Source organism: Corvus moneduloides, chromosome 6 (genome assembly GCF_009650955.1).
Source record: "Corvus moneduloides isolate bCorMon1 chromosome 6, bCorMon1.pri, whole genome shotgun sequence".
Lineage (NCBI taxonomy): Eukaryota > Metazoa > Chordata > Aves > Passeriformes > Corvidae > Corvus > Corvus moneduloides.
In genome coordinates, this window is record NC_045481.1 from 61,238,149 (window position 1) to 61,256,679 (window position 18,531).

An 18,531-nucleotide genomic window follows, 5' to 3' on the forward strand; every position below is an offset into this window, starting at 1 on the left:
GATAGCAAGCTAAATAGTTTATCTGGAATCTTCTGAATCCCACTGAGGTGAAGCTCAAGCAGCAATCTTATGAGAGCAAGGCTTCATGTGGCATTTTGAACTTCTGCTTTTGGTCCATTTAAAAATTAAACAAGAAGTGCAAGAATGAAACACTTCCATAAAAACGAAGTTAATTCAACGTGTTTTAGAGTTAACTGAGTTTTGAATTGGTTAAGTTTGGATTTAGGTGTGATTTTGGACCATTTTATGCTTGTTTTAAACCATTATCTGTTCTCTAAGTAGTTCGGGAAATTTTTGTAGCTACCTGGACAAAATCTACATCAGATTCCAAACACAACCTGAGGTTAGCATTAAATGGAGTTAGTAATGCAAACTGCCACATCCTTTTTTTTTTTTTTTCTCCTTTTGGAGCTCTCTTACTTCCCTCACAGCTATTTATCATTGGAAGGATAAAGGAAAAGAGAGAATGGGCAAATCAAAATAAATTTTTAGAAAACAAAACCAAACAAATCCATCTTCCCCAATCAGACACTGTTTTCTTTTCACCCCACAAAAAAGATAAACCGCCTGAGAAAATCAGGTTAAATGAAGAGCAGTGACATGGTGGTAACTGTGGACAGAGACTTCAAACAAAGTGGTCTAGCTATGAGGAAAAGACGCTGATGGTGTTTTGCAGCAGAAAGGATTGAGCGTCGCTGAGTTAGGTTTTGGAGACCACATGAAATCCTTCTGCAACTTTCTCCGCAGATTCTGCTTTCGCTAGCTAAAAGTCATGCTATTTTATCCTGGCTGTAATGAATGTGAAACCAGCAGTGAACAGGGAATGTCCAGATCTCACCACAACGCACAGCCTTGCTGCAGATGTGAAGTAGTTGCTTCTCCACTTGTAGGTAACCTGCTATAGGTTGCGATGTCTCAAAATTCTTTGTAGCATTTCTGCCTTTTTGCAGCAATTCTAGAAAGGCTTATGGTTTTAGCACAGGGCTGTTGGAAAGGCTCAGCTTCCCAAAAAAGCTCGAGAGGTAGATGGATTTTCAGAGGGAAATCTGGCTCCGTATCTTGCAGCGGGAGGTCACAGATATGGACTGGTCTGTAAAATTTAGTTACCCAAACAAGAGCTGTATTGTTTTGAAATCCTCACCTCAACTGTAAAGCCTGGGACTCTGGAAAAATATCTTAATTCTGCTTGTGAGTCCTTTTGATTTGCTTCTGCTTGTGGATGTCATCTCCTGACTCCTGCCTGTGTCCTTCTGTCTGTCTTGCTCCCACTGAGAGGGTGCCTGAGCCTGGGTCTGCAGAGTTTTGTTAACTCAGAATCCCTCATGCATGAATTGATTTCATTGCTTGAAATTGCGACAGAGAGCTGCTTCACCTCAAAGAGACTTTGTTTACTGTTCTTTTTCTTTGCAGAGTAGTCTGAAATGATCAGAGGATCCATGGGGATGGAAGTGCTCTGAAGGTGGGAAGGTATGGTTTCAATTGATATTCAATTTGGCAGAGTCAAAATGTTTCACAAAAATACACTAATTTTGACAGGATTAAGGCTTTAAAGTTCAGTTTTGGTTCTGGCCTGGGAGAAATAGGACACAAAAAACTGTGAGATTTTTTAAGAGAATACAAATCAGTTTTTAAAATGTTTGAAAAAATTTTAGTTTTCCAGGATTGCAAAACAAAAGCAATGCTGGGGAATCAGAAATAGTGTAGAAGCAAATTTGGCATTCACTGGCTATTTCCTTGAAATACAAACATGGAAACCAAAGAATCTATCTGATTACCTTGGTATTATTGCTGTCTTCCAAGCTCTTCCACTCTGGAAGTGTGACTGATCTGTAAAGCTTTAAATGGTAATAAAGTGTTAGGAACAGGATTTCTGTGTGGTCCCTGTGCCAGCATCAGAGAAAAGATCCAATGCAGCTTATCTGTTCAAGTTTAATGAATGTCCTGCTGACTTTTAAGGGAGCTGGCTGCCTGACTACCCTCTGAGACCTTAAAAATCTCCTCCTATTTTTGTAGGATTTTGTCAGGAAACCAGATTGAGCGAGCCCATATAGAAAATGCCATTGCCATTCCTACAGGTTTCCACAAGACATTTGACCCTCTCCCCTCCCTTTCTTTCTTCTTTTTATACCTCTCTGGAATGCAGATATTTTGGTTAATTTTCTCCAGCTGTCACAGAGTCTCACAGGAAAATGACCTCGCAGAGTGACCACTTCCCCTGTTCCTTGACTTAAGTAGATTTTTTTCTTCAGAGCTTTCACCACATCATCCACATCACTGTCTGGTGTCTTTCATGAGTCAGGAAAAAAGCAAAACAAAATTTTCCACCCTCTAGAAAAAAAAAAGGGGAACCAAATCAGATCAGTTTGGGTTGGTTTTACCAATTTACATTGGTATTTCAGAGCAGTAAGTGCAGCAGAACTTTAACATCACCCATTTCTACTAAAAAGTAGGGAGATATTAATATTTCAATATTTTTCTTCTAAGAATGACTTTCATCACAAAATTAGTTCATTCATTTAGTAATGACAGCAGTCTCAGGAAGTCGGAGAATCAGAACTCTTAATTCTTTTGTTCTTTTCAATATACAACCCAGAGGGGGAAATTTTATTGCAGAAACTTATTAAATTTAGTTTTCTGAAATAGCATTCTGGAAAAAAAACCCCAAACCAGCAAAGCCCTGTATGGCAAATATCTATGGCTTATGAAATATGTAAATATATACACGAGATGCATCTATCTCAAAAGCTAATGGTTTATTAAGTACCAAGGACCTGTTAAGCATGACTTCCCTCTTCCTTCAAGTTCCTCCTCTGTTTTCATGAATACCTGGTTGGGGCTTGTAGAATCCCAAGGATTTCCAAGCACAGCTTTTCCACACTGTAACAGCTCTTCTCTACCTTGTGTTTTGGATGCATATCCCAAAGTCGTGGTGCTTTCTGTGGCATTTTGAGAATTTTCCCCCAGGAAATTGTAATGAATGTGTTCTTTTTGAGTGTCCTTGTGTTTACATGAGTGCTTCATCAAGACTGTCCAAGGTGAGTAGGTTGTAGCTGTGCCTCATTTCTCTAATCTTCCAAAGCTGGTATCACCACATGCTATTTTTGTAACATAGACTTTGAAATTGTTTCATTTCAGAATTTTGGGAATGATTGCTTGGTACAGCCCCCAGCAATTTTTATAAAGAAATTCAAGATAGATTTTCATGGTTTGTGGCATCAAGTAGGTCATCTGGTATAAATATATGCCTGATAAAGGTCTAAAAGCAGGTTACTCTTGTGCAGTGACAAGATTTTGGGCTTTTCTCTCCTCTGTGCAGAATGTCCACCAGGCAGAGTAATGAGCTGGCAGATTGAAAGAGCAGCCCAAGGTGCAAAGACCCAAGTGTGGATTGTGGAGGTCACTATGGCATGAGCTTGGTATGTATCTCCTGGAGTTGGGATGAATGGGAGCTAGAAAATAAGGAGATTTCATCATGTCTCAAAGGCTGCCATGAAGGACCTGAATTAGGTAGAATTAAGTGAGCAAAATCATGGTGTAACTGATGAGCACTTGGTTTATAACCCTACTGACGGTGCCACTGTTGTGTACAAACTGTAAATCCTTACTCTTTCTCTATGTTTGTGACTACACATTGCAGTGATACCTCAGCCTTGAATGGGATCATCCTAGTTTGGGATGGGGCTGTGTGTTCCCCCTCCTCATAGCTGCTGATGTATGGGAACAGCAGCCTTGAAGATGCCCTCAGCTGGATCCCACACAGGAGATTTCCAGCACTGCTGCCCAGGTTCTGTGTGTGAGCAGATGTGCTGCCTCGGCTGCTGCTGATCCAGGTTACCCTTCCTGTCCATCCCAACCACTTCACTCATCCTCTAAAGCCTCCAGCTGGAAGGAGGTTCTGTCAAAAGATGTGGCAAATCCGAGGAAGTGGAAGGGAAGAGGGATGGTGAGAGAGTCTCTGCAGGAATGCGATGGGTCACAAACTCCTAACTGGAAGTAGCCATGGCCTGGGCTGTGCATCCAACTGTGCTCTTGGAGGTGCTCAGTCATGTGCTGATCCCACTTCCTGGAGATCCCATCTCAGCCAGGAATGTGCTTTTGGAGCAGCACTCCAAGCTGTGAGCCTGAGAACTGAAGTGGCCATCTTGACTATATTGTAACTTGGGAATAAGGGAGTAAGAAAATGCCTCAAAATTGCGTGCAGCATTCCTTCACTTGTATGTATGCTGAATAGACCCGACGTTGCGAACAATCCCATTTATTTCAGTGGAAATTCTTTCAGAATAAGCTTTGGCTGAGATTAGGAAAAATGATGGCATCTTTTCCTGGATGATTCCTTTTTGCCGGAGCTGAATTTTTACAGCTAAAACCTTTGGAATTTAAGAAATCCGATAAACAGGTTTCCCAAGTCTTTCTAGTCTTAACCACAGAAGTGAAGGAGAATGGTTCTAATGGTATGATAATCTCATATCCATGCCCTATTTCAAATGCTTGCTTTGCACAGGATGGAAAACACTGCTAATAATAATAATAATAATAATAATAATAACATTAATAATATGGATGATAGGTGTAATAGCTATTTTCTTGGAATTAGTACCTGGGAGATAGTATGGCTTGGTTACTTTGCTTCAAAGAGAGACACGAAATTTCCAACTTGCAAATTTTTAGATAGGTCAATATAAAACCAAATGATCTTAGTAAATTGCTTAACCTGGAAGGTGACCATCATGTTTATGGTATTAAAATAGGTTCTTTGTACCTGCTACACACATATAATTACATAAACATCTCCCTATTAGCTTAGATGGACTCTTTGCATTTCAGACTCTAGAAATTCTAGGAGGAAAAGAGGGGATGAACCAGAGAATGAATCCCATATTCTAACTGATCAGTGTTTCCTCATGTGTATCTGTTTCAGGAAGAGACCTCAGCATATGTTTAGCTTTAAGCCTGTGCTCAGGTCTCTCTGGGTTTAAACATGCACTGGTCAGGGATGCTTTCTTAAATAGAAGCAACATGTTATCCCACTGAAATCCCCTTGATTTGCCAGCTACACCCCTCCTTTGCACAGAGGTGATTTCTACAGGCATCTGTAAAGACAGGGGAAGCTGAGGTCTTTAGAGCAGCTCCTGCCTTCAGAATGGATTTAGATCTCTGTGGTACAAAGTGCAATCTTCTTCCAGTGCCAAAGCTTTTTCCTACCAAAGTAAACGTAAAGTAGCATAATGGGACTGCAGGCTTATTTTCTGGTCTATGGGAAAATAAGAAATCACTTTATTAGGGTATTTTGCACTGTCCCTTTTTGTTCCCTGTCTTTACCATCTGACTACTCTCTCTAAAGACCAAGGCTGCACTAATGCAGGAGAAGTTGCTTTGTTATGTAAGGGGAGAATCAAAGGTGTTGAGAGTGACCAGGTCATATTCCCGTCGGTCTCCTGCATTTAGACTCCTTTCAGCTTGGTTTTTGGTGACAAACTGCACAGCTGCAACGCCTTACATTGACCAGCCTGCATGTATGAAGGATGTGTAATGTTAACTAAGCCCTTTCCCGTCCCTCATGGAAGACCACCCTGCCTGCAAAATCTCCAGAGGAAAGCACGGCATGTCCTGATCAGAAACCGCCTTTGTTGGCAGAAGTACAGTACGTTGCATTAACCAAAACAGCATTTTAAAAAACATTTTTGATGGTGGCTGCTTTCTATTTAAATATCCATTTTGCTTGTGTAAACGGATCTTGTTCGGTCCTTGCATCCCAACATCCCAGGACTATCTGAAAGCCTTGTTAACATTTAGCATTGAAAATTGCTTCAAGCCTTGCACGAAATCCTCAAAACCTGATATGCTTAGGGCAGAAGAAAGACTGGATTCTCCTCTGAACTTCCCCAGACAGCAGTTTTCTCTGGGACAACCTTTCTGGTGATGCAAGTTTTCCCTTATCGTTCCTCACCACCGACAGTGCAGTTTTTCTATTGGGTGGGAGCTGTTATTAAGCAAAAGCCACTTTCAAAACTTGTTTTGCTTCTCTCATGTTGGTTTCTCTGTGCCTTCACTTGTTGCTGTATATTCCCCAACCATGAATTTATCACTTGTCTCTTGAACAGTGAGCAATGCAGCCCCCAAAAACTGTACTTACCATAGAAATGAATCATATTCTGCTGGACACAGCCACTTACTGGCTGTGAACACAAATGTGACAACACCATTTGGTCTCTAACTGGACATCGAAAGGGAAGACCTGGGATAATTGTGTCCAGGGGAGTCACTTTTAATTTGGGCACAACTGCATTTAGAACCTGGCCCTGGGAAACTCATACCAGCACCACCAGTGTATCTGAGGATATAACAAACGTACCTGAACAGTATCCTTCTTGTTCCTGCTCAAATCATGGATATGAGGCTTCTTGCTTCAACTGTTCCTCTATATACATGTCAGCACAGCATAAAATACGCTGTCTAGACGGGCTACTTGAACTTGCAAGGTGCAAGATTTGTAGAACTAAACCCTTCTCTCTTCAACACCGTTTCAGCAGTGTAATTTCACTTAAAACAAATAAAACAAACCCTTGGTTTACCTCTGAATAACCTCAGGGACACTTGGCCAGTCTCAGGGTGTTGGGTGGAATCCTATGTTAGGAAACTAAAACTTGAATTGGTGTTTTCTGACAAGTGATTTACCCATCAGAAAGGTCTGGGCTGTAGGGCCAGTGGTGACAATGAGCTGCTTCTTTGCTGTGTCCCAGTTTTCTCAAGTGTGTGATGGTTGTAATTAAGTTAATTTACCTGTCGTGGATACTGTGACATGTAAATTGCAGGAGGGCTTATAAAGGGCTATCAAATGTGTGATTCTAGATGTGAAATCTCCAGGTTTAGACAGCTACTTTTGAAGGTCCCAGGAGAAGTGTCTTTCTTTTCCTGCCCACTGTTCCTTCATTTCACAGTTCATGGAGCAGTGGCCACCCTACATCAAAATCTTGACTTCGTTTTGTGCATCTGTCTGGGGTTTTTCCATGCTCGGAGGCAGCACTCTCATCTCTCTAATCCTAAAATCCTTTTCTGAAAGAAAAGTGAATATTGCTCTTTGCAGATGGAAAGACTGAGCAAGGAGGTTAAACCCTGTAGTTTAATAACAGACAGAGATAAGAAGCATGGGAACGAGACGGATGGGCAGAAATTTCAGGCCTCTGGAAGGGTTCAGGATCACCCTGCAAATTCACCTCAAGGCTGAACACTGCATTCCTGTGCATCCAGAAGTGTCTGCTTCCCTGTGTGTCTCCTTACAACCTGGTGTAAATCCTCCCAAAGCCAGGTGCAGATGTCATTATGGTAATAATGTTACAGAGCTTTATTAGAGCGCATTTTCCATCCTGATTCTGATCCACTCAAATGTCCATGGAATATTACCCCAAATTTTCTTTCTTGTTGTGTATCATCTCCCTCTCTTCCTGTGAGATTTAAGACCAGTTTTTGGATATATAGAGGAGGTAGCTGGCATCCTCAGCTTACTCTTCACAAACTTGTATCTTCACCGGGGATGGAAAGACCAAAATCTGCCAAGTTTCTTGAAAATCTTCCGGACTACGAGGATTTGGGGGTTTTTAATGGCGGTGGTGATTTTCAGAAAGGCTTCACATAGGTCACCTCCATGCCTTTCTGTGCACAAAGCACAAGGGATATTTTCCACTTCGGTAAAAAACCAATCATATGTATTTATTTAATCTACTTCCTGTGGTAATGTTGTGTACCAATGAAGTTAAAGAGAGAGCCAGAGCTGCGGTGACTTTCATTCACTTGGAAAATAAGAGGAGCAAAACTTCATTAGCATAGCACAGTCTGTTAGGTCCCACACTTATACCCCCCAAAAGGTCTTCCTGTTTCCTTGTGTTTTGATAAAACGGCTGATACGCTGCTAAATTGCTGGGAAAGTCAGGAATAACATTAATTTAATGAGGGAGTTAGATTAAAAATACGCCATAGAGCTGGACTGCTGCTTTTTTAACTGCTTGGCATTCCTGATGCTGGGTCTTGGTTTCTGTAGCCATGCAGCATATGAATCAGAGAGAACCCACCCTGTGCTTTGGCATAACTCTTTAAAGCACTGACAGTTCCTCTTTCTTCAGCAGTAATTAAACAAGTAAAAACTGGTTGCTTTGGTTAGCAGATATAAATGTGGAAAATATTCACAAATACATATCACTGGGCGTGTGTGTCTAAGGAATCTGGATGAGCTGTGGCTGGACTCTCCTTTCCCACATTCTTACAACAAAGGTGCTTTATCCAACAAAGCAATCTGGCCAAGGTCTTTTATTTCAGCTAATTCATGTTCTCTTCTCTCTTTGTAAGGCTTGAAGGTTTGCTGATAGTGCAGTTCAGTGCAGCCCTTGATGACAGGAGGCACTGTTGGGGATAGGGCTCTGTAGGGGGAAGAAATCAGTTAAAACCAGGATGAGACAGCCCCTAAAACTAAGGCCAGGCCTATCCTTAATTTATTTTTTTTTTCACTGATTTGACTCTCCCAGCGAGCCTGGCTACAGAGCTCATAGTTTGGTGCAATTGTAACTGAAAAGGTACCCCTTACTAAAATCAGCCCTCAGGTAATAACGATAGTGGTGTCAAGGTGTTCATGGTGGCACGGAGAGGTGGTGTGCTCTGGCTGCACGGGCAGGCACCTTCCAGAACAGGGCTCAAATGACTGCAGTCACACCCCAGCTGGCTGGTTAAACACCTCCAACTTTTGGGAGGAAGCCTGAGCTAATGACAAAGCATTAGCAGAGCTTCAAGGGCAGTGCACATAACAAGGACTTTCTTGGAGCCTCCATTTACAGCCATAGGACAAGACCACTCCCTTTGCCTCAGTGACTCCTCTATAAAATGGGAATAATCAGACCATGGTTTATAAATCCAGAAATCCTTCGTGTGATGACGCTTCGTGCTCACCTTTGCTACTCACTTTGTAGTGCAAACTACAGAACTTCCTCGGATTAGCTCCTGTCAGAAATATTTAGGGGAAATATATTATACCTTAGCATTTCCACTAGAACAGTTGAGAAGTTGACAATATCTAAAGTAAAAACATGAGCATAACCCTCGTCCAAAAGAGGCAACCTGAGACACAATATAATATATATAATATAATGTAATATAATATAATAAATACAACATAACATAACATAATTAATATAATATCCCAGCTGTCAATACTGAGGGGAGGAGACAGGACCTAATACTTAATAATTGAAATGCAGGCTTTTCTTTTTAGTCTGGTGTTGTTTCACTTCAAATTCCAGGAATACCTATGGCAGTTATGTTGATGATCTGCCTGTTGCATTTCCCATTTCCCACATGTATTTTTCCCTAACCTTCTCCTTGTTAGGTTGATAGCGCACTTTCCCGATTTCGTACTTTTCAGTTCGTCTCATGGCTCTTTTCCTAATGTCTACTACTTTCCAAAACTCTTGGTTCAACTGGTACCTTATCCATGCACAGGTTCTAGGGATCCTGCCTGGATCAGGCACAGGAATGGCAATGACAGAGGTGGATGAAGTTGCTCAGCACTTTGGCAGGAAAATCTTGTTAGGCTCCTTACCTGGTGATTCAAAAGTTTGTTGAATTCATCAGGCTTTAAACCTGATACTCCTGGACCAAGTAAGGGCAGTTTTCGTCTTTTTTTTTTTTTTTAGCAAAATAGCTTCAGTTTATCCCCGTAGGTTATTTTATTTTTCTCAAATTACCCAATTCATATTCGCCTCCCGCAGGGTTCTCTTTTCTCACTCCTGTTTATTACATGCTGAGTTGCCTCCCCTCTAATTTACCCTCGTGGTACAACCCTACTGACTAAAGAGGAGAAATTCCTGCTTTATACCAAAATAAGCAAAAGCAGAATCAGTGCCAGATTTTAACTTTGGTGAGCAAAGCTTGCTTCTCTTTGCCTGGAATCATCCAGCGATACCACAACCGGGAGCTACAGCCAGACATCCAAGTACAACAAATGTTTCTGGGTTTGCCCGCTACACTTTCCTGCTCCTCAGATTCAGGCTGGGAGGAAGAGGAAGATTAGGAAAGAAAATGTGTGCATGAATATTTCAGCGATCTGCTGTGTTAGGAAGGAAAAAATGTAGAGAGCGGATGACTGATTCATGGTGTTTTAGTTGAAAATGTTGTAGCTTTTAAACATTGCCTCAGTGTGGTCGGGGTGCTTACGGTAAATGCATTTCACACCAGATGTGGCCTCAACTGTACATGACTTAGAATTTCCCTGCACACAGTAACTGCCAGTTCTGGGAGCCTGAGGATGCCCAGGTTTCAGAAAGACTGTTCTTGTTGTAGCTCTCCTGCCCAAGGGGTGCCAGCAAAATGAGCACAGGGGTTGGGGAAGCTGCTGACCCCTAAAAATCTCGGGCTTCAAATAGTCTGTAAAACATAGATGCCAGTGTTCTGCTCCCAGGGGCTGAATAATGCCTTTTGTTCCCAAACCACGTGTCTTTGCACTTGGAGGAGCGGGCACCACTAGAAGAGGTGATCTTCCATCGACCCCACAGCACGCAAGCTCAGCAGAAGCAGAAGGGCCCATAGGATATTTTCCTTTCTGGAAAAAAAATGGGTAATGCATACACTGGCTATGAGGTTATTGGGTGCAAAACTAGAACAGGGACTCCAGCTGAAAAGGTATCGACTGCCTGCTATGCCTCTGTGAAATCCCTGCAAGTGATCTGGGCCAGAAAAATAAATATTATGATTTCTGCCATTCACCTGGCGCCTCAGGATTTCTAGAAAGAATTCAAAAAAGTAAAAAAACCCCCACGGCTATTGTTGGTGAGTTGGATGTGGATGTTGAGTTATAGAAAGATACTGAGTATACAGAAAATTCCGAGTCCTTTAGTATCAGCAGAGTGTTTTGCCAAGGGTTTATTGCTTTTGGAACCGAAGCTGGAATTAGGCTTGAATGGGGCAAACACGAAGCTGATCTCGTGCACATGAACAGGCAGCCCCAAAGAGACCCGAGAAGGAGTCTGTGTGGAGCTGCTGCTGCTGCAAATGTGGGGCTCACCCAGTGCAAGTGTGCAGACCTGACTTAAATGCTAGCAATGCAAGAGTCTACGGAATAAAGGGGTATTATTTCATAATGTTTGGAATATAAATCCCACTTTTTCTCCCAGCAGGAGTGAGACAGTTTCTGGCAGTGCCTCAGTTAGCACCTTCTTCCCTGGGCTGTCCCAAGCTGCAGTCAGGTGTGGCATTGCAGGATGCTTTTGCAGCAGGAAACCTGCAACGCCTTGGGCTTTGGGTAAGGCACAAATGGTATTCCCCACCTGAAACAGGAGCAATTATTTGCCTCTTTGCCAGGTGAAGCCTGTGGTGCTCTGACCTCATGTTTTGAGCACTCAGACCTAGTCTGCAGCCAGTCTGAGATCCCTGCACGTGTTGCAGCCGTGCCTTGCTGTCACTGAGCGGATGGTCCAGAGGCTTTGCATCATCCTGTGACAAGAGCCAGGCCCAGACCTAGATGTGAGCCTTGGCTGCCCAGGTCCCAAAGAGCCAAATTCGTGTCGCTGAGTCTCCACAAAGCCATAGAAATGGAAGGATTTAATCATGTCTGAATGCAATTTTGGGTAACTGAGTAATTGACGTAATACCGGTCACAATATGTTGGCTGGTGAAGACCACAATAAACTGTGCATGTCAGCTAATCATGATTAAACACTGATGAGGCCAGGCTAAAACTGCACTTAGCTGACATGTGCTGAATGCTATTTGTTCTTGTCTACACCGATTCACATCGCATTCAATGCGGCATAATATAGATAAGCCCTTTGGGGAAAGTGTAGCTCTGGTCAGGCCTCAGTGTTCCCTGACTGGCCAACAGCTGCTCGAGCAGGTTTATAAAGGGACCACTTACCCATCCTTTGATGGAGAGATAAGCCACTGTAATGTAATTACAACCAGGGAGATGGGAGAGGGGAAAGAACAAAATATGCCAATCATGAAGGGGGTACACTGAGAGCCTCAGATTCCTTCCAACCTAAACATTGTGGCAAGGAAAGAAGTCTTAATTAGGAAACGTGTAGGCATAGAACAGGAGCCCATCCTAAATGAATTGGGGTGTGATGAGCATAAAGAAAATGCTTTTTAAAAAGATCTTTGACTCCCACTGAGTGCTTGTTTCTTAGACTTCCTTGCCTAATAATGTCAGCATTTAAATGGCCCCAACTCCCAAATAACAAGGCTTTGAAGTTAACACCTCATTGAGGTATAGAGTTCATACGTTTGCTATTCCTATTATTTGGCTAGAAACCGTTTTCTGCATGGCTAGCTTAATAGGGCAACAGAATATTAAGCTGTATAGGGATTGAGAAAGCTATTCACACAAAGGAAAGAGCTACAGACTTCATGTATTTGAACAGAACCTGACAATTAAGAGAAAAGAGCAAAAGTCTGGGAAGTGCCCCGAATCACATAATTGCATGAAATTTTTTCATACCTGTGATATTTCCAGTGGCCAGGCACAAACACAAGGGATTTTCGGCTTGGACTGTGTTAGGGAGCTGTTGTTGTAATTAAGAGAGGAGACGAGGTGTTTTTTCTGTCCTGCCAAGGTTTTAAAGCCTCAGAAAGTATTCCATTCTTTAGCAGGACAGAATCAAGGTTGTTTGGATTTTTTCACTGAAAAAAGCAAAAAGATGCTGAAAAGTGACCTGGTGCTTGTTGGACCAGTTACTTAGGGAATGGGTGACTCAAGTCTGCCTCTGTTGTTTTCCACCATCATAGAGGAATGCCTCAGCCACCAGGCTATCACCTATTTTAGAAACTTTACCTTTTGGTTTTGGCCCCAGCATCCAGCAGATCTCTAAAAATTACTTTTTCAGTCAGCATCTTCTTGAATCCACCAAAAAAAAGGCTTTTCATTCATCTGCATTTTTGGACCAGTTGTCTCCACTCCTGGTAAATCCCTGTGGCAGAACAATTATCCTGCCCCAAAACAGCTATTCTAAGTCAGAATTATCTGTGCCATAGAAAAGCCCAGAGCCTGCAGTTAAAGACAGGGCTCTTTGGTGCTTGCTGCCATATGGCAGATGTTTTCTTACCCTGAAAAATTCATGAATAATCTGAACAGTGCAATGGAGAGAGTAAATGATGTTATTAAGCTCATTTTCAGGGGTAGGGGGCTGAACCATAATGTGACATTTCACCAAGGCCATGTAGGAAACTTTGCAGTGCCAGGATTAAACTAAATTGATGGGATGTTCTAGGCTTTGACCACAAATAAACCACCTGTGCCCTCTAAATTCACCTCTACAGAGCATAAATTAGGCATTAGAATGATCACAGAAGTGCAAAGGATTTAGAAAAGATCCTCTTGTTCCAGTGCCCAGCTCAATAACAGCTTCTACTTTTTTTTATTTCCTATGGTTTTTACAGTTTAGAAAATGCTGGTGATAAAACTGTCTTGTGTTTGGGATTCAGGAGATTTGTGGTCATTTATGTCATTCTTTCACTGACATGGGCCAAGCTTATGCTTCAGTTATTTCTCTGAATTTAGATATAAAACCATCTACCTCTTCCAGGCTTCAGTGATCGAAGGATTCCACCTTCATTCCTACCTGGTGCAATTATTTCACATCTATTCCACAGCAAATACCACAGCAAAAGCCACGCTTGGTACTCAACTACAAGCAACTGGCATCCATGATTAAATTAGACAATTATTCTGGGTGTGCAACCAGAAGAATCTTCTGCAGAAATCTCTTTTTTTGACTCTGTGAGGCCTCCTAGGGCTTGGGAAGCAGATTGAAGGCAATCTCATGTGTTTATATTGACTTGCTGCTGAGGATGAATCACAGTTTCCTCACAAATCCACTGAAGTGTTAATAGCATCTGTTCATTTTATAGCAACTTACAGATTTTAAAATGGATGAATGGAGAGGAAAAACAGCTCCATCACCCTGGTGGTCCTGTGTCCAAATGCCATGTTGTGCTGAAGAGCAATACTTTTCTTTATGCTGCTTCCTGAAAGAAAAAACACCCTTTTGCGCGTGTAATCATTGTTCCTTAGGCACTGTGTCCTTCTACGGTGTAAAATCACAGTGACAATAATTGCTCTGAGAAACAAAGGAGTCAGATTCCTCCTCTGTTGTCTAACAAAGTGGGAGATTGACAGGGTGGGCAGCCCAGGTGCCTAAAGGCTCTGTCCCCTCCACGAGCTGAAAACTTAGGTTCTCAAAATCCCTATTTAGCTGCAGACAGACTTACACTGCTTAGAGAGTTTAAGTCCCTTCAGCCCATTGAGCTGATCTTTAATTTGGGAAGTAGGAGATGTATTTCAAGTAAGAGTTGTATGTAACCTTACAGTGATGGTATTTATTGGGGAGGGGAGGGGGAAGGAGAGGGGGCACACACTGGAGTTCCAGTCCCTACAGCAAGGACTGGAAAAGATGCACTTGTCGGATAACAGGAAGAAGTTCTCTCTCCACTCCAGCAAAGACTGAGAGAGATTCACATCTTTGATCATCAGCTTGGACACATCTGTGATGGGAAAGATGAGGTCCTCAGCCTCTCTATCAGTTCCTGTGAGAAATATAAACCATGGCATTTTGTCATGAGAAGGAGCTGGGTTCCCAGCTCAGTGTCAGTGACAGCTACTCCTGCCACTGGTGCCTCTTTTTATTATCTCCTGCACTTAAAATCACTGATGGTCCTGTGTGCAGTGTGGCAACTTCTCCCTTGGTTGGGACAGGGAAGTTGGAGAGTGACAGTGGTGTGTTGGCACTGGGGCTGGAAGAACATGCAGTAAAAATAAAAGCACAGGAGTCTTGCTCCCCTGTGTCTGAATAAAACACGATTTAAAGGTGGTGATAAAATCTGGGTTGCATATCCTGAGCCAGAGGCACAGGTAACCTTTTCCAACAGCCAAGTGCTCCCTCCCTCTCCAGCCCTGATCCCAGTCACTGTCTCATGCAGGTCCTGCTTTCCTCTGACCACATGCTGAGGCAATTTAACCCACTAATCTTGCAGAAAACTGTATTTTGATGGGTCAGTTTTTCATTAGGTTTGTGATTTGAGGCTCTCACTGTCCAGTCAAATGAGCTTTAGAGCTGACACAGCAGCAGAGGGGAGGGACTGGAGCAAGAGGAAATAAGGAGGAAGGAGTAAAGGGAGAATTGTCCCCTTCTGGCAGAAGGGATGCTTTAGATTAGCTCAGCCGTATCATCTGTCTGGACTGTGAGAGTAAACTCTGCTCTGTTTTCTGTTATTGCTTGCTTTATGCTTTGTTTGTTTTGGTTTTTGATAGGAAGAAATGTAGCTGTATATATTTGGGAGAGGATTTTGGGCAAACATCCTGGTCTGACATCTGTTCAGTGCAGCTTGGACAGGAATTTGTAGACCCCCACCCCCCCACCCCCTCCAAATTTTGGGTTTAAAATGCTTCCCTGTCCAGCACATCACAATTGCCAGTGGCCCCCAGGCTATTTCAAGAACACTGAGATGTTTAATTCAGCCCAGGCTCTGTGCAGGTCGCCCTGCTTGTGGCTTCTTCCCACGGTGCCAGCTACTGCTCCCAGTCCCTTTGAGGAGCAGCTCCAGGTCACACAGAAAACCAGGGCAAAGCCAGGAATGACATTCTCCTTTCCTGCATCACAATCTTGTATCTTAATTATTATTTCAGTTCTTCCTGTTCAGTGTGAGGGTCCCTCCCCTCATCTCCCATATTACTGCGTGTCTTCTAAGCATCAACAACAGAGGAAAATCATCTGCAGAAATTCAACTCTGGGGAAAAAGAGAAAAACAAAAGGTCTTATAAGCATCCATTCATTCATATTTAAGAATGAATTTTCTTCAGCCGTGCTGTGACCTCACTTATACTGTCAGGAGAACTGCTAGATGAACTTTAAATTACACTACAGCATCCTTCTTAAGTTGCCTTGTAAAGTTTGGGGGTCTTGTTCAGAACATTATTTTGTTCAGCCAAAGAATGGAAAGGGGTTAAAATATGTCATCATCAGAGTCCTTGTGGTCTGCTGGAAAAAATGATCCCAGCTATCACTATCTGTGTGAATATAATATTTACCTCATTTCAGCTCATTTCCCTAATGCCTGCCTTGTTTTGGGGAACCTAAGCTGAACAGACAGGTTGCGATTTGTGATATTTGTACCAGAGGATCAGGCCCTGAATTTTTTTGTTGCTGAACTATTAAGCTATAACTGCGGAAAGGTGCCACCCAAATATAGGAGAGGAATCTTGTCAATCTTGCTGTCACAGAAGTCTGTTCTTTTGTCTTGATTTAAAATGTTTCGATAAAAAATTCTCATCTGTTCTTATTTCTTAAAACCTTCTCCTAATAGCAGCATGTGGCTTGTGCTCCCCACCTTAAACCCGTGGAAAGCAGCAAGCCCGACATCATATTTAATGTGCTTCCAGAATTTCTTGATCAGAGCTTAACTGCTGTAGGATAACAGCAACAACCACCAACAACAAATAATGAGAACCAAATAAACCAGAGCACCGCAGGGACCTTACATGCGGTGGGTTTTGTGAAGAGAATTAACATGAAAGAGGGTTCCGTTTGAGGGTAGAGGTCAGGGCAGATAAACTCCTGTGTTCTGATACATTTCCTTAAAGCGGGAAGAGCTTTAGAGAGCAGGGCTGTGGGAAGAAGCTGTCAGCAACGGGGTGGTCAGCGGTGTCAAGGGTGGTGGCCTGTGTTTTTCTTCTGTTGCAGCCTTTCATCCTCCATCTGTCAAGCTCCATAATTTTCAAGCCAGACAGTCGATTTTTAATACAAACCTTTAACTTCTCCCAGGTCTGAAGTGCCCCTTTTATCTTGGATTCATGCAAAAATGGCAGTAAGTGGGAGATTGTTTAAAGCTGGTGTCCCCGCTCAGGTCTCCTCGGGATGGCACCAGGTTGCCACCTGGGCCATGGGGTGTGCCCTTGGCCCCTGCTGTGGTTTCTCCCTCCACAGCCATTTGTTGCCATGCTGGCAGCCTGTGCATCCCACACGGAGCTGTAAAGGAAGGGTAGCTAGTCCGGGGAGCACGGGGGACAGACGTCCTGGTGGAGCACAGCAGGCCCCATACTCGGGGCCCAGCAGACACCGGCAGTGGGATCGGCGTGGCCCTACATGCCCTGCTGACCCACTGGCCCCACTGCTGGCTCATTTGCCCAGTGCTGGCCCCAGGGACTGACGTCCCCAGGCAGGCACAAAGCTGAGCTTGGGCTAAGGACCAGCACAAGCCCAGGCTCTCTTCATGCCCCGCTGCATTCTAGCGCGTAGCTCGAGCTGACATCTTAGCGCGGCCCGTGTCATGTAATTTCAGCACGAACAAGACTTGGCCCACACTCAAAATACACAGTGGTTAAGTGTTTAAATTAAGGTTTAACTGACTCAGACACTGAATCTAGCTCCAGCTACTGGTGTTGCCGTGCTATTAAATGCTACAAACTGGAGTTCCTCCATTCCTCTGCAAGGATTATCACAGTAGAACTGGCAGTAAGTGAAGCATCCAGATGAGTTAACAAGGTGAAGCCCAGTGAAATCGGTAGGAATCTTTCAAGTGGCTGTTCTGAGGCCTATATTTCATCCAACCATCCCAGCTGAAGTTCTCCCAAAGAGGAAGCTGCATATATTCCTTTACTCATTTCCCAACATGAATACATCGCTTAAAAGGTCCAAGGCCTAGCACTGGAATACTTGCAATAAATGGACTTATGTTAAGAAATCATGACTTCTTAGCCTGGAAACATGGGGAAAAAAATCCTCTTTTACATATATATATATATATATATATATATATATATATATGTAACTCTGAGTGTAATAGGGATCATCTTATTTCTTTGTATCTCAAGACATAGCTGCTAGTTGGACTTGTGAGTTCTACTTTCCTGTGTTTTAACAGGAAAAAATCTCCTGTTCTGTTCTATACTTGTTTGCAAGTTGTAAATAACGACTGAAGACATTTGGAGAAGGATCAGAATTCCCTTGGCAGCAGGAAGTGTTTGGATGTGGGGATATTACCTCAGGTCATGAGTCTAGAAGGACATGGAAGAGCCCACACACCTTCCTCCAGGAGAGCAGGATGAGGAAGCTCCCTGCCCAGAACTGACATTGCCCTGCTGATGTCTTTGGCCATGAACATTTTCACATGCAGCCCACTGCTGCCTTCTGCATTGAATATTGGGGACCAGAGCCTCAGAAACATGGGAAAACAATCCCAACAGTGTGCTTCAGAGTTGGACTGCAAACTTTTAGGGACTAAGCTTCCTAATCACTACCGTATGGCTCATAAAAGGAGCAACCTGATACCAAGGACCAAGAGGTTGTTATTCCTCCTCTCTCCCCTATCCCACTCCAAATGTTAGAACAATAAATACATTTACCTCTTGTTTAAGATCACTTAAAATAAGTTGTTTTAATTAAACTTCCTGGCAATCTATCTGCACTAAGTGATTAAGTGCTTCTTCTTTCAGTGAAAGGAGAAGGGATTATCACAGGACAAGACAGACTGAATTGTGGACAGAGCTAGGACTGGATAAAG

At 42.9% G+C, this 18,531-nt stretch overlaps 1 long non-coding RNA gene across 2 annotated transcripts in view; it reads left to right on the forward strand.

Annotated features, from left to right (window-relative positions):
• Positions 1–1,344: 1,344 nt before the first annotated feature.
• Positions 1,345–18,531, forward strand: part of LOC116445972 — a 49,039-nt gene continuing 31,852 nt past the window's right edge. For both annotated transcript variants that reach the window (XR_004240974.1, XR_004240975.1), the window contains exons 1-2: positions 1,345–1,467; positions 3,317–3,416. This is a non-coding gene — a long non-coding RNA (uncharacterized LOC116445972). The remainder of the gene's footprint in view (positions 1,468–3,316; positions 3,417–18,531) is intronic.